The 15166-nt window shown below is 33.7% G+C and overlaps 1 long non-coding RNA gene across 3 annotated transcripts; it reads right to left on the bottom strand.

Moving 5' to 3' along the window:
• Positions 1 to 7552: 7552 nt before the first annotated feature.
• LOC145044006 (uncharacterized) lies at positions 7553 to 9011 on the bottom strand. Of its 3 annotated transcripts, none has more exons than XR_013681189.1 (4): positions 8843 to 9011; positions 8285 to 8387; positions 7925 to 8123; positions 7553 to 7839 (listed from the first exon to the last, which is right to left on the bottom strand). It is a non-coding gene; the product is annotated as an uncharacterized LOC145044006 (long non-coding RNA). The 3 variants fall into 3 exon arrangements; XR_013681190.1 differs by having other exon boundaries at positions 7925 to 7965; XR_013681188.1 differs by lacking the exon at positions 8285 to 8387 and having other exon boundaries at positions 7925 to 7965.
• Between the last annotated feature and the right edge of the window lie 6155 nt (positions 9012 to 15166).

The following is a 15166-nucleotide window of genomic DNA, read 5'->3' as shown; positions in this document are numbered from 1 at the left end:
CTTTAATTTACTAACCCCAACTCCTAGGGTAAATGATCATTTTACCCTTCACCTTAATTGGCCCAATTAAACGTGGCCCAAACTCAATGACACTTACAGCCCAATGATGGCCCAAATCCAAAAAAACACTCAAAGCCTAATATAGGCCCAATTCCATAAGGGCCCAAGGCCTAACAATGGCTCATCTCAACAATACTAATGGCCCAACAAGAGCCCAATTCTAAAAGTGGCCCAGGCCTTGTTCATCTTGATCTAGCTTCCGGAGATATAAAGTTTTAATGTTGATCGCTTTCTCATATAGATCTAGTTTGGGGTTATGATTTGTCATGTTTTGGTCCCATGGTTGTGGTTCTTGTGAGTAGAAGTTTCTCCGAAACCTTTGAGCCTCATATTTGGTCTTTGTTGAGGTCATTTAGTCGTAAAAATTGGATCTTGATAAGTATAATCATTCCATGCATGAATTGGTGGTCTTTTAAAGAAGTTTGAGACTTAGTCCATTTCTAGAAGTTGTTTTACAGTAGGTTCACCACCAGTTGATTCCATAACTAGATTCCATGTCTTAAGAGTCCTGAGGGAATATAAAAAACTGTAAGGTCGAACAAAGTAATATGTCAAAGTAATAATATTGGAATGAGAGAGGTCGGGAGAGAAAGAAGATACATCTATTCTTTCAAAGCTTATCAACTCCAAGAATGCATGATTTAATTAAAAATTCAGCAATATAATGAAAAAAAGAATCAATGATAAATAAAGAGGGAAAGTAAACCTTAATAGAGTCAACTGAAGGTTTGTTAAAACTATTGAAATGATCTGTAACTTGAAACGAAATTCCCACAACTTTTGCCCACACACACATCTTATATCCAGCACCACTACCCAACCTAATAAAGACACAATAAAAAAAAAAAAAACAAAACTTCATATAATCACCGCAATAACACTTAAAATACTCTCCTGATTTTCTCACAACATTAATACAAATATATAAAAAGGTATACTTAATACCATATAATCTATAACTATACTGAGATACCAAGATTGTAACTTATTACATAAAATCTTTAATCCTCGCCAATTGGCAACAAATTTTACAAGCTATTCATCAACTTTACTATAATTTCACTATTTTGTTTCATTCAAACTTACATCATACATATATATATAGGAAAGAAATTGATGTAGGATCTGAGGATGGTGAGTTCTATGAGAAAGGAGATGCAGACATGCAAAACGAGTCTTTGTTTTGTGGGTTCACAGAGAGACGACATCATAAATCTATGGTATCACCGGTGGTGATGGAGGAGCCGGTGGAGGAAGCGGACACTATTGGTGATAAGGAACTGGTGGCGGTTGTAATGGAGAAGGTGGAGATGGCTAAGGCGGTTGATGAGTTGGATGACGTGAGAACAGTCACTCATAATGCTAAGGTTTCACAACAGATGTCTTCTTCGGTTGGTATACCTTCTGGATTTGACACCAATAGTCATTCCATTGGAGTAGTGAAATAGAATACCTTTCATGTAAGAAAATCTTGTTCCTTAGATGGTATTCAATCAAGAAGTCCTTAGATTAATGTGTGTGCGACATAATCTGTGAGTGAGAAGAAGTGAGTTTGGGATTATCTTTCACAATACATTAATACAGATAATGAGTCGTGTGTAGTTTTTGGTGATTTTAATGTGGTTAGAGATACACAAGAAAGATTGGGGTCTAATTTTTGTAGATATTCGGCAAATGATTTCAATGATTTTATTTTTGAAGTGGGTCTAGTCAATGTACCGGTTATTGGGCGTCGGTTTTCTAGAGGAAGTAGTGATGAGTCAAAAATGGTGAAACTCGATCGTTTTCTTATATCAGAAGAAGTGTTGGAGCGTCTTCCTATGATTACTTCTGCCACGTTGGAGAGAAAATATTCCGATCATAGCCTAATTTTTCTTAATCAGATGATATTTGATTATGGGCCCACTACTTTTAAGTTTTTTAATTCTTGGTTGGAAGATCCTCACTTCGATGGGCTGGTGAATAAAGTTTGGGATGATTATAGTGTTTATATGGGGGTAGTAAGTTTATCTACTTTAAAAATAAATTAAAGAACCTAAAGGATCAAATTTAGGATTTGGCAGAAGGGTGTTAAGGAAGAATGCTTGGAGATAAAGGTGGGTTTGTCACTACTTTAGAGAGTCTTGACAATATGATTGATAATGGGTTGGTTAATGATGATTTGCTTATTGAAAGACGGGAGGTGCTAAAAAAGATGTCCGACATAGAGGCTGTGGAAGGTCTTGACTATGTTCAAAAGGTGAAGATTAAATGGGGAATTGAAGGAGATGAAAACTCAAAAATTTCCCATGGGATGTTAAAAAGAAGGTGTAAACATATGCAAATTCGAGGGGTGTTGTCAAATGGGGAATGGATCGATGAACCATCAAGTGTTAAAAATATTTTCTTCTATTTCTATGCTACCAAGTTTAAGTTTTTTGGTGTTATTCTGATTATATAGAGAAGTCATAGATACAATACGTTGAGTAATGTTGAGGATGATTTCATTCAAAGTCAAGTCAAGGAGATGGAGATTCGGGAGGCGGTTTGGTTCTTTGGCAGTGATCGTGCTCCAAGACCCGATGGATTTTCTTTCAGGTTTATTAAAAAGTATTGGGAAATTCTTAAATTCGATGTGTTTGGATTTGTTCAGGAGTTTTTTGATAATGGGTTCATTCCTGTAGGATGCAATTCAGCTTTTATAACTCTAATTCTAAAGGTCGATAATCCGCTTTTAGTAAAGGATTATCGTCTAATTAGTCTTATTGGAGTTCAGTATAAAATTATTGCCAAATTACTAGCTAATAGGCTAGCAAAGGTAGTGGATGGTATTGTTAGTCCGGAACAATCCGCTTTTATTAAAGGAAGTTAAATCTTTGACAGACCTTTAATGGTAAGTGAAATTGTCAATTGGTAAAAGAGGAAAAAGCAGAAGTTAATGATTTTTAAAGTGGATTTCGAAAAAGCGTTTGATTCTCTTAGTTGGGAGTACCTTGATCGAGTGATGTATTTTTTGATTTTTCCAGATAAATGGCATAGTTGGATACCGGCTTGTTTGGTGTCGGCGAGATCTTCTGTTTTAATTAACAGTTCGGTCACACAAGAGTTCAATTAGGAAAGAGGGCTTAGACAAGGTGATCCTCTATCCCTGTTTCTTTTCATCATTGCCATGGAGGGGTTGCATGTCATTTTGGAAGATGTGGTGGTGAATGGGTTGTTTAGAGCTACTAAATTGGGTAATCTTGGGATGCAAGTGTCACATTTATTTTATGTTGATGATGTTTTATTTATGGGAGATTGGGATGCTGAAAATATTACTAATTTGTTTTGTGTTATAAAGTGCTTTTATATGATGTCAGGTTTACAATTAAATCTTTCTAAGTCGAATTTGGTGGGGGTAGGTGTTGAGAGCCAAACTTGTGAGGCTTTATCGAATTTGACATGTTGTAGTTCGACTTCCTTACCTTTTGTTTACTTAGGGTTACCTATTGGTAAGAATATGAATCGAGTTGCTGGTTGGAGGGTAATTGCGGATCGAATCATGAAAAGGTTGTCTAGATGGAAGCTTTGATTACTTTCAATTAGTGGGCGGTTAACGTTATTAAAGTATGTGTCAGGTAGTTTGGGTATATATTACATGTCTTTGTTTAAAATGCTAGTTTAGATTGTCAAAATGTTGGAACAAATCAGAGCAAAAAAATTTTGGGGGTGGATTCCGATGAGAAGAAGATAAGTTGGGTGAAATGGGATTTAATTCTAAATTAAAAGGATAATGGTGGTTTGGGAGTGGGTTCTTTAGCAGCCCTTAACAATGCCCTTTTGTATAAATGGAGATGGATATTTTGCACTAATCCTGTCACTTTATGAGTTAGCATTATAAAAGCTTGTCATTGTCATCAATTTCAGACTTTTGGAGTTGATAGTCAGGTGCGTGGCATGGGAGTTTGGAGGAACATTACTGATGCTATTTTCAAAATTCATAGTATTGGTAATGTTAGTAATTCTTGGATGAGAAGACAACTTGGTAATGGTATGGATATTCGATTCTGGTAGGATAAATGGAGGGATGGTTTAAGTCTTAAAATCAAATATGATAGACTTTATGCGCTCTCGTTGGCTAAAGAAGGGGTGGTGAGAGACTACTGGAATGGTGAAAACTAGGTCTTACAATGGCGCAGGGACGTTAGGGGAGGAATTGAGGTGAAACAACTAAAAATGTTGTTGGAGGAGTTACAACAAGTAAAATGTTCGAATAACAGGGATGCTTGGAGATGGGAGTTAGGTAACCTGGATTATTTTACTGTTGGATGTCTTCGTAATCATTTAGATGATGTTTTGCTTCCCATGGGTCATGTGTTGTATAGATGGAATAAGTTTGTGCCAATTAAAGTGAATGTTTTCATTTGGAGGATTGCTTTGGATAGGTTACCTACTCGGGTTAATTTGGAGATTAGAGGGGTTGATATTCCCTCTACTACATGTCTTATATGCAATAAAGACTTGGAGTATTCAAATCATGTGTTTTTTAAATGTGAGTTAGCGAAATAACTATCGAGTCGAATTGCGGGGTGGATAGACTTACATATGCCTTCGTTTAGTTCGCTACAAGAGGTTTATGATTGGTTGGATGCTTTATCAATGCAAGGGATGCAGAAAGAAAAGACTCTTGCAATTGTTATGATTATGTTATGGGTCTTATGGGGTTATAGAAATGCGATGGTCTTTCGCACTAAAAAGTATCGAAAAGATACTCTTTTTGATACCATTAAATTGTATTCCTTTAATTGATATTGTGTTAGGAGCCGTAAAATGTCTAGAGATTGGAATGTTTGGCTTCAATTTCCTATGAACTTGTAATTGGTTTTTGCTAGCTCCTTGTTAGCTTTTTGTTTGTTTTTTTTTTTTTTCTAATAAATGTCGTTTATATATATATATATATATATATATATATATATATATATATATATATATATATATATATATATATATATATATATAGTTATAAACTTATGGGACCAAGTACAAATAGAAGCAATTATTATACTTATATTTGATTTTAATGTCATTCATGTTTTTATCATACATAAGTTCAAAAACTTGTATGCACTTCAACTTATTAGAACCGGAATTTTAGCTACTGAAAAAGCTTCAATCGATTAATTTAATTCACATAAAAATTGGATTTTCCTAATCACATATTTAACTTTAAAAGCAAATCCAAACAACCCCTCAACTGATAAGAATTCAATTGGGTTTAGGAAATTAAGAATTGTAGAGATAAAATCTAAAAACATGTATGCCAATTCAAAATTTTGAATGAAAATAAAATTTGATGTACAAAACTACATATATGCAAGGTCATAATATTACATAGAGTAAATTACACGAATGGTCCCTATGGCTTAGGGTAATTTGCGTGCTTGGTCCCTAACTTATTTTTTTAACTCGAAAGGTCCCTACTGTTTGTTTTTGTTACGCGCTTGGTCCCTATCTTACCTAAAAAGACTATTATGCCCTTGATTTCTTTAATTTATTTAAATAAACACACCCCTAATCTCACCCTCTCACCTTACCTCACCTACTTCATAATTTTTTCCTCTTTAAATAATAGTCTTTTTAGATAAGACAGGGACCAAACACGTAATAAAAATAAACAGTAGGGACCAAACACGTAACAAAAACAAACCATAAGAACCTTCCGAGTTAAAAAAATAAGTTAGGGACCAAACACGCAAATTACCCCACACAATAGGGACCATTCGTGTAATTTACTCTATTACATATAAAGGGGTTGGTGCAGAGTGGTGGTCTCAAAGCAGGAAATCTGATTCCAAATGTTGAAACTGCATAAAAAGAAAAAAAGAAAGTCAAAATTAAAGATATAGGACTAAAATCAAGAGTTTGAAACATAGAAAATATTAGGTACTCACCTATAGATACCGATACACACAAATAAAAAAAAAACATAAAACCATAACATGAAGAGATCTAAGCATACAGGGATCAAGGTTGAGGCTTTATACCTTCTTGCAACTGAGGAAGGTGCCTAGTCTTTAGATCCACAAGCTCAAGCTCCAACAAAGTTTCTTCACCAACTCCTTCTTCTACTAAAGGCACCAACTAACCAAAGATACACCCAAAAAGTCAAGAACACTCAAAGATGCTATTAGGGTTCGAGATTAGGGTTTTAGGACAATGGAGGCTGATAAAGAGGCCAACTCTTGGGATTTAATATGATTATATAGGGTGCAACACCCTAAAATTAGGGTTTCATTAAACCCCTCGTACTTCCAGCATAACCCTCGTATGCCCAGCATATGAGGCTCGAACCCGCGATCCAACCATGGAAGCAACGTGGGAGAAGGAGGAGAGTTGTCGACCGTGTGGGAGAAATTGATTGATGGAACTGCCCTAAGTAACTATAAATAGCTAATTAGAACGGTGAGGAAGGTGAGGGAAGTAGCTGAAAATGGTTGTAACCTCCAATTTTGAGTTATTAGGGTGGAGATCGAAAAAAAAATGGGAGTTTTAATGTCTAAGATTGAGCGGAAGGTTTTCCATTCAAATGGTTTAGAACTTTATTAGACTTGATTCTTAGACCTTTAAACCTCTAGATATGGTTTGTTTAGAAATTTGCAAAAATTGAAGCTAAAAGGAAGAACTTTTAGGGTTTCCTAGCAATCTCAATTGTTTTAATGGTGACAGATAATAATGAGGAAGAAAGATGGGAAAAGCAGAAGGTATGCATTTGTTACAATGTCATCTACAGATGAAGCACTTTCTGCAATCCAAAAATATGATTCTTATGTATGTAACCTTGTCTTTTTTCCACTTAATTTCTATCAAAATTGATCTCAATAATCAATTCTATTATGGCAATTCGAATGTTTAGGAATTAATGGGTAGAATTTGCAAAAGAAAACAAGAAATCATCATCATCATCACCTCCTGGAGATAAACATTACAAGTTGCATGGAGAGTAAGAGCTAATCATCTTATAGAGTTTTTTGTTGAATTAAACCCTGTATCAACAAGGGTTGTTTTTGAAACCCCTGAAGGAAGATCATCTGCAATTTCCACCTTCAATGGGAAGGCAAGTTTTTCTTCTGTTTTTAGATTTAAGTTATCATTAGTTGATTACATAGATGTTTTGATCATAAACAAGTCGAAAATTTTCAAATGCCACATCTTGTAAGTAACATCTATCTAAATGTATCTTGATTAGCCTTGAATCTTGATTTGTTACATGTGATGTTTTTATTCGTTAGTGAATTGGTATGTTAGATGATTTGTGTTAAACTATCCCTCAAGGGTCGAATAATTTCTTTAGGAAAGTATATTGTAAATGTTCATTGAGATTGTTTATGCAATCAATCTTTGAAATAGTAATGTTATGATACTTTGCTTGTTGAAAGATTTTGATGTTTTGGGACGTCTGCATTTTACTTAAAAACTATTTTAAAATACTTTAGCCCAAGGTTTCAAGATAGCATTTGGCTTCAAATCTTCAAGGTAAACAAAAAGAAAATTGGTTTATTACAACTATTTTACCAAAACTTTAACTTAATACCATTATAATCTGCAAATCCAGCAACACAACAAATAACAAAAACATATGCAACTAATACCCTGAACATGAAACAAAACAACTAAATGAAATTATTACCAAAAAAAAAAAAAAAGACAATTTTACCCTTGTTATGTATACCTCACCGAATATGCTGTAAATTCCTTCTTTGTTTTGACTGATGAAGTTTCTTCATCTGGAGATGCAATTGCAAACCGAATTAATCCTTTTTACTAAAAGAAAAAGAAAGAGAAAATCATGTTAACAAGAATTTATTAAATGCTAAATGTTTTCATATTCTGTGATTGTAGAAATCACCTATTTTGATGGTATGTACTATGTCGCAGGAGAATAAGCATCTGAATCAACCAAAATGTTAGAAGCTCAATCACAACCTTTAAACAAACTAAGAAGCACATAAAGTCATTACTCATAAACACATACATATGCACATATTGGTTACACAACAACATACATATGCATCATCAACAACTGTACATTGGTCAGATAAATACACCTGTACATTGGTCACAAACTACAATAAATCAATCGACTTAGAAACTTTAAATAATGATAAAAGAAACAAATGAAAAATCGTTGTTTTCTGACCTTAGAAAGAAGTGAAATAACGATCAAAGAAATAACAAACACTTGATCAGTAAGAAGACAACAACTTACACAGAAAATAGTTCAAGTCTTGGTGGTCTTCTGAAATTGGAAATCTTCTTGATTTTTGTTCTTAATCGATGTTTCTATACAGTAGCAAACGACCAGACATTGTCTATTTCGAGTTAAAGCAGAGAATTAGGTCGAACTCAAAGCCAATGCCATGAATATTAATCGCAGAGGTAAAGATCAAAAAAAAAAAAAAAAAAACTATGATTTTAACTCATTTCAGCAAAGGCTTTAACATATTCGGCAAAGATTTATGATTTCAGCATATAAACTTGCATATAACTTTATGATTTCAGCATACAAATATATGATTTCAGCAAAGATTTATGATTTTACCAAACATTCATACCAATTCAGCACAAAAATTCATAAACCAAAACATAAATTTGAGCAGAAAATTTGTTATAAAAACAATTATATCATAAATCAACATTCAACAAAGATTTTAGCAAAGATTCTTCACATCTCAGCAACAATATTGGTACTCAAAGCAGAAATTTGGTACTACAGAGCATAAAATCGGTACTAAAATAAGAAATCAGAAGGAAAAAAAAACCTAACCTGTCGATGTTGAAGACGATGGCAGCAAAGAACGAGTACCGGGCAGCAGCAGCGGCGACCGACGAGCGGCTGGAGTCGGCGATCGACGAGAGAGAACTGAGAACGAAGAAGGAGAACGGCTGGAGTGATCTTCCGTGTTTCTTTTTTGAAAACCACACAAAAACCGTATTATATTCTAATACTTCAAAAAAACACCCTTATATATATATATATATATATATATATATATATATATATATATATTAAAGTTTTGAAGAAAATAAATAGTAAACTTATCATTTTTTTGGCAGAATTGATCCCTACACTTCGCTCTTTATTCTTTATCTATTTTAATACTTTTGGTCATTGCAATCAATATTTTTACACTGAACCTTTTAATATTTAAAGTTTTGCTACAAAACATTAAAGGTTTGATAACTTTGATTCTTTTTCTAAAAATTTGTTAATTACTACCCCCTTTAATTCTTTAACCGTTTTCACACTTCTGATCCTTACAGTCAAAACTTTTACATTTTTTCATAAAAAAATGAAAAAAACGGACTGGGGTAAAGCTTGGGCTTTTCATCCTTGCACTTTCTACGTCTGTCATATTTATCACTTCGAAAACAAAATTGAAAGTTTTTGACCCCCATGCAGCGGGGTAACCTTTCTAGTTATTATTATTATTATTATTATTATTATTATTATTATTATTATTGTACATTTTAACAATTATTATTTCTCACGTTTATTGTTTTAATGATCTATAACCGGTAAGTATTAAAGAACTGGTGACATAAATGTCGTGGCATCTAAATAGATGACATCCGAGCAAATAAAATTAGTTAAAAAGTGTATCTTATTATGTTGTTTCAAAAATTACAACCGTTCGTGTTCATCTTCTTCTTTTTTAAATCCGCCTTGCAGAAAATAAACGATTGATCATATGGATCTTCTTCTTCTTCCTCAACTTGAAGCTACAAAAACGTTTTGTGTTAACGTGGTGAACAACAAAAGATCACGACTTCAACGACCAGGAAGAATCCAGACCGACATTTCATTCGATGCTCTAATTTACTGGTATATGAAATTGATATTGTTTCTCTAATGTTTCATTTTTTGTAGAATGCTTCAAAAGATTGTAAATTTTTTGTATGTGTGGATGAAGATTTGGGTCTTCACTGGTATAAGAGTAAAGTTAATGACTTACATATGGAGAATATGGATTTGTTCAAGGATAATATGATTCTTTCCAAAAAGAACATGGAAGTGGAGAAGGAGAACATGTATATACAAAAGAAATTAATGAACCTTAAGATGATTAACAAAAAAATGACTGATATATTCATGGTTAGGGACTTAGGGTGATGATGTTTGGTATTGTTCTGTTTTGCATCTTCATTTGGGTTATAATTATGTCATAGGGCAATTTAAGTTAATGTAAAATAACTAATTATGTATTAAGGTGACGTTTGGTTTATGTACTTTTGTAATTTTGAAGCAATATTTAAGCAATATATTTTGAAAACTTAGCACATTCTAACTGTTATAAATTGTGTGAGTATATGGATTGTTCTAGGTTCTCTCTTATAGTTGTGATATCATTTTATATTAGGGTATAAATCAGTTTGATGATTTTACCTTTTTGGTAACATATTATCTCTTTATGGAGTTTAGTTTTGCTGGTTTCAATTTTTTTTTTTTTTTTTTGGTTTCAATACTTATCTGTATTTCCCCAGCTTTGTTTTCCAGTTTAAGCATTTTACTTTTCTGTTTGGATTGGAATTAAACATAACTGTCATTTACTTTTCTGTTTAAGCAGGGGTAAAAATAGATATAAAAAAACAAACATGAAAAATTCTTTGGGGCAGGGCTGTCACAGATGCATAGTCATTTTACCCTTTTCAAGACTGTCACAGATTATTCCTATAATGCCCCTGATCTGGAAATGGTTATAGTCATGGTAGGTTACACCCTTTTCTAAACATGTTAAAATGAAACAAAACAAATTATCTCATAGGAAAGGAGAAAAGAACTCAGAGATTGTAAGTCCCTAATTTGCCTGTGTATCAGTCAAATCTGTTTAATGGTGCGGAATCCCAATCAAACGGATGATGTCAGATCAAATAGAAGAGAAGGAGAAGAAGAACAATATGAATCTTTGTATAAATTGATTAGAATTAAGATCCGGATACAAAAGATTCACACACACGTTTCTCTCTCTCGTGTTCATCAATCTATTCCTCACACCCTGATACATATATTTATACTAAGGGAACATGGGCCGAATAACACATGGGTCGTAAATGAGTTTACGGACGTAAGGTGTTTACGGCCGTAAACTCAACCATAAACATGGCCATAAACTCATAAATATTACAGAAAAATACAATTGCCCAGAAAAGTAAAGTATAAATCATATTTTGACCAAACAGAGATGATCATCCAAAAATGATATGACTACCGAATATATGTAAAATGAATAAAAGAAAGATTAAAACCAAATTTTGAATTGTTCAATTGTTACAATCATGTAGATTTATCCGAAAACTAAGATTCACACACTTTTGAATAAAATAAAAATTTTAAAACAGTTTAATTTTTCTTTAGAAAAGACAATTCTTATATAAAAAAACCATCGAATAAGTAGATATGACAAAAAGATACCATAAGAAACATAACAAGGAAAATATGTATTCTACTCCATAAAATAGTTTAGTTTGAGGTGGTTTAACATTACACCCTCCCCTTCTCTCTATGTGTTTTTTCGTTGAGGGAAATGTGTGGTAAAAAATATATTATTATAGAGGTTGGTGGGTATGATAGAATGCCTTTTTTAACCAATTTAAGTGATAGTTTTTGGAGTTGTACCACATGCTTCTTAATTTTTTTTTATGGATTTATTGGTTTTCGACAAAAAATATTTGAAAGTGGAGATCGATACTCTTCATTTATCGCGTACTTTAGAATGAGAACTTACACAAGCCACTATTTTCAAAAAACAAGAACCATATACAAAACTAAAGAAATAAAGAGAATGACAATTTGTAATCACAACTAAATCTCAAAAAACTAATTAACATATGGGTAATATGGAACTAAGAAATCTCTCATCTAATTTCGGTGTCTTTTAAGATAAACCATTTTTTAGCTGCAAAAATCAACATTAGCTGCAAGTCATGGTTTCACACTATAGTCTATCATCTGTTAAAATCAACTCATAAAAGAAAAAAAAAGTAGTTCATTTCTATTTACTATATGTCACGAATTGATCTTAAAAGACCAAAGGGGTAGCTATTTCTTGATCACTAAAAGCAAGCAAACATGTTTCATTAGTACACGGATTCAAGTTCAAATTTATTAATAGATTAAACAAACCATAATCAAAGATTTAGAAAGAAGATGATTTACCTTATAAAGCAGTTCTTGGTGAAAATGGAAGGAAGATTTGTATATAAGAATCAATGAATAAACTTACATCATATTTGTGTTGAATATAGCTTATTTGACCATCAAAGAAAAATATGTATATTTATAAATAAAGGTTCTACCTTTGACTTTTTGTAGATTAATTATTGCATCTTTAATTTCCTTCTTCTTCCTCAGCAGTTGCAAAGGCATCTTTAGCAACAACTGTGTTGGTTGTAACCATGAGTGTGATCTTGATCCTCTGTACAAAGCCAAAAAAGAAATATATAGATTATCAAATTAAGTATTGTAACTAACACACATTGATAATAAGGACACATTATCAAGTTCTTTGCTGATTCGCCATCAGAGTAATACATACAACCAATCAAATTGCTAGACCAATCAAACTGACTAATAACATATCAAATTAATTAGGGTAAACTGTAGGAAAAATAATCTTTTTACCAATTTAATAAGAATAAATTACTCTAGTTGAGAGTAAGAGATCAAATATCATGATTGGTATAAACTCAGATACCAATATATGTATATATATATATATATATATATATATATATATATATATATATATATATATATATATATATATATATATATATATAATCGGGTATTAAATGGGGCGGATAGTGTCATACCCATCCCCGACCCGTACCTACTTCGGGTATGAAAAATAATCCCCGCCCCCGCCTAATTACCCATCAAGACGGGGAACACCCACCACGTTTGAGTCGGGTATCCGCGGGTACCCGAATCCGTGGGTAAAACTTGCATCCCTAGTTGGATTAATCGGTTTATCCTAAGTGGAAATCTGGGACAATTTTAGTTCTAGGGGTATTTTTGGAAACATTCCATTTATGCAGTTTTTGTGTTAGAGTAGAAGTCTAGTTTTAATAGTATAAATAAGGTTAATGTTTAGAATATTTAAGTTAACTTTTTCCAGCAATAAAGTTCACCACGTAATTCCTTGTTCTTTTTTTTTTTTTTTTTTTTTTCAGTTTATACCTTGGGCACCAAGGCAATATCAGCTGGTATACCTACACTTGGTATCAGAGCCTAAGCCTAGGGCTTGCGAAGGTTGAATAGTCCCGATTTAAGAGTCGATTTTAAGAAAAGTGTACCCCTTCGTTGTAGGGTAGGCGTAGCGGGAACCGGGTTCAGTTTAAGGGGGTGTGGATTGTTTTTTAAGCACGAGCTGAAACATCTCAACAGCAAACCCGATTTCTCTTGATCGGGCTTGTTCTAAGGTAGAGAGAGACTAAACGGAGGCGCGAAATAAACAGATGGAAAGACATCAAAGCGAGTGAATTTGATTCGGTTTGTTTTGCCGGTGACGGAAGATGGTAAAGGTGGTCGTGAGTCGTGAGTCGTGAGTCGTGGCCTTGTCTTGTTGTTCGATGGAAAAGTGCTCTCTGAACAAGCTTGATTAAAGAGGTCGGGGTGGTGAAAAAAGATAATAGGATGTTGATCGGTTGAAATCAAAAGACATATAAGTCTAAGGGATTGCATAGTTCTTGATCGGTTTGTTCATGATAAGGGGATACCGACGTAGGTGCGTGAAAAGCGGGCAGGAAGGATCCGTCAAAGCAGGTAGCTTTGGATTTAGTTCGTTTGCCAGATTAAAAGAAAACGGTGGAGCGGATGGCTTTGTTTTCTTAGTCGATGGAGATGCCTATTTGAAAAATGGTAATCAAAACAGAGGAAGAGATTAGAGAAACAACACTATATGGATATTATGGTGGTGGAAGTTCAAACCAAATAGCTTTGGATCTGGTTGGGGAGAGGACGTGAATTCGGGAAAAGTATAGATGGTAATGAACGTATCTAATGGGATGTCATGTTACATGTTACATGTGTTATGAACAATCAAAAGGGTATGGAGGACTTCGGACGTGACCGAGGTGGAGGTCGAGATGGTTCGGGAAGACGGTGAACAAAGGTTGTAAATATGGTGGTGTGCATCGGTGGTTAATGGCAGAGAAACACCGTTGTAAGTGATAGGCATGGACAAACCGATTAAGGGATGATTGTTGGATTAATCGGTTTATCATAAAAGGAAATTTGGGACAATTTTAGTTCTAGGGTATTTTAGGAAGCATTCCTTTTATGCAGTTTTTGTGTTAGAGTAGAGTCTAGTTTTATTTGTATAAATAAGGTTAATGTTTAGAATGTTTAAGTTAACTTTTTCCAGCAATAAAGCTCACCAAGTAATTCATTGTTCTTGTTCTTTTCTTCTTTTTTTGTTCAGTTCATACCTGGGAATCAAGGTAACATCAGGTGCCTAATCTTGGGCTCACAAAGGTTGAAGAGGTCCGGTTTGAGAGTCAGTTTTAAGAAAAGTGTACCCCTTTGTTGCAGGAATCAGGTTCAGTTTAAGGGTGTGTGGATTTTTTTTAGCGCGCGTTGAAGTATCTCAACAGCAGCCTCGATTTCTCTTGATCGAGCATGTTCTAAGGTAGAGAGAGACTAACCAGAGACATAGAATAAATGGACGGGAAGACATCAAAGAGGGTGACTTTGATTTGGTTCGTTTTGCGGGCGACAGAAGACAGTAAAGGTGGTCGTGAGTCGTGACCTTGTCTTGTTGTTCGGTTGAAAAGTGTTCTATATGCACACCCTCCGTTTAATGAATACTATGACTTTTGTTTACATTACTAAGGCTAAAAAGTAATTTATCAAAAATTCACTTTTTACGATACGTAGAGTCGTGCTAGTTTAATCGTGAAACTTTAAAGAAACATAACTTCTTCATTCGAAGTCGGATTTTAGTGTTATTTATATGTATGGAATCCTTTTCACATATACTATAGTTTTTTAAGATTATCTGTCCTACTTAATCTTCTATCAAAAAGTCATTTTTAACGCTTATTATCTCTAAATTGTCTAGCCCAAATCTACAGGCTTTACACCCTTCGC

The sequence above is a fragment of the Lactuca saligna genome, chromosome 4 (genome assembly GCF_052625555.1).
Source record: "Lactuca saligna cultivar CGN05327 chromosome 4, ASM5262555v1, whole genome shotgun sequence".
NCBI lineage: Eukaryota > Viridiplantae > Streptophyta > Magnoliopsida > Asterales > Asteraceae > Lactuca > Lactuca saligna.
The sequence above is the reverse complement of the archived record's forward strand: the minus strand, read 5'-3'. Positions and strand labels throughout refer to the sequence as shown.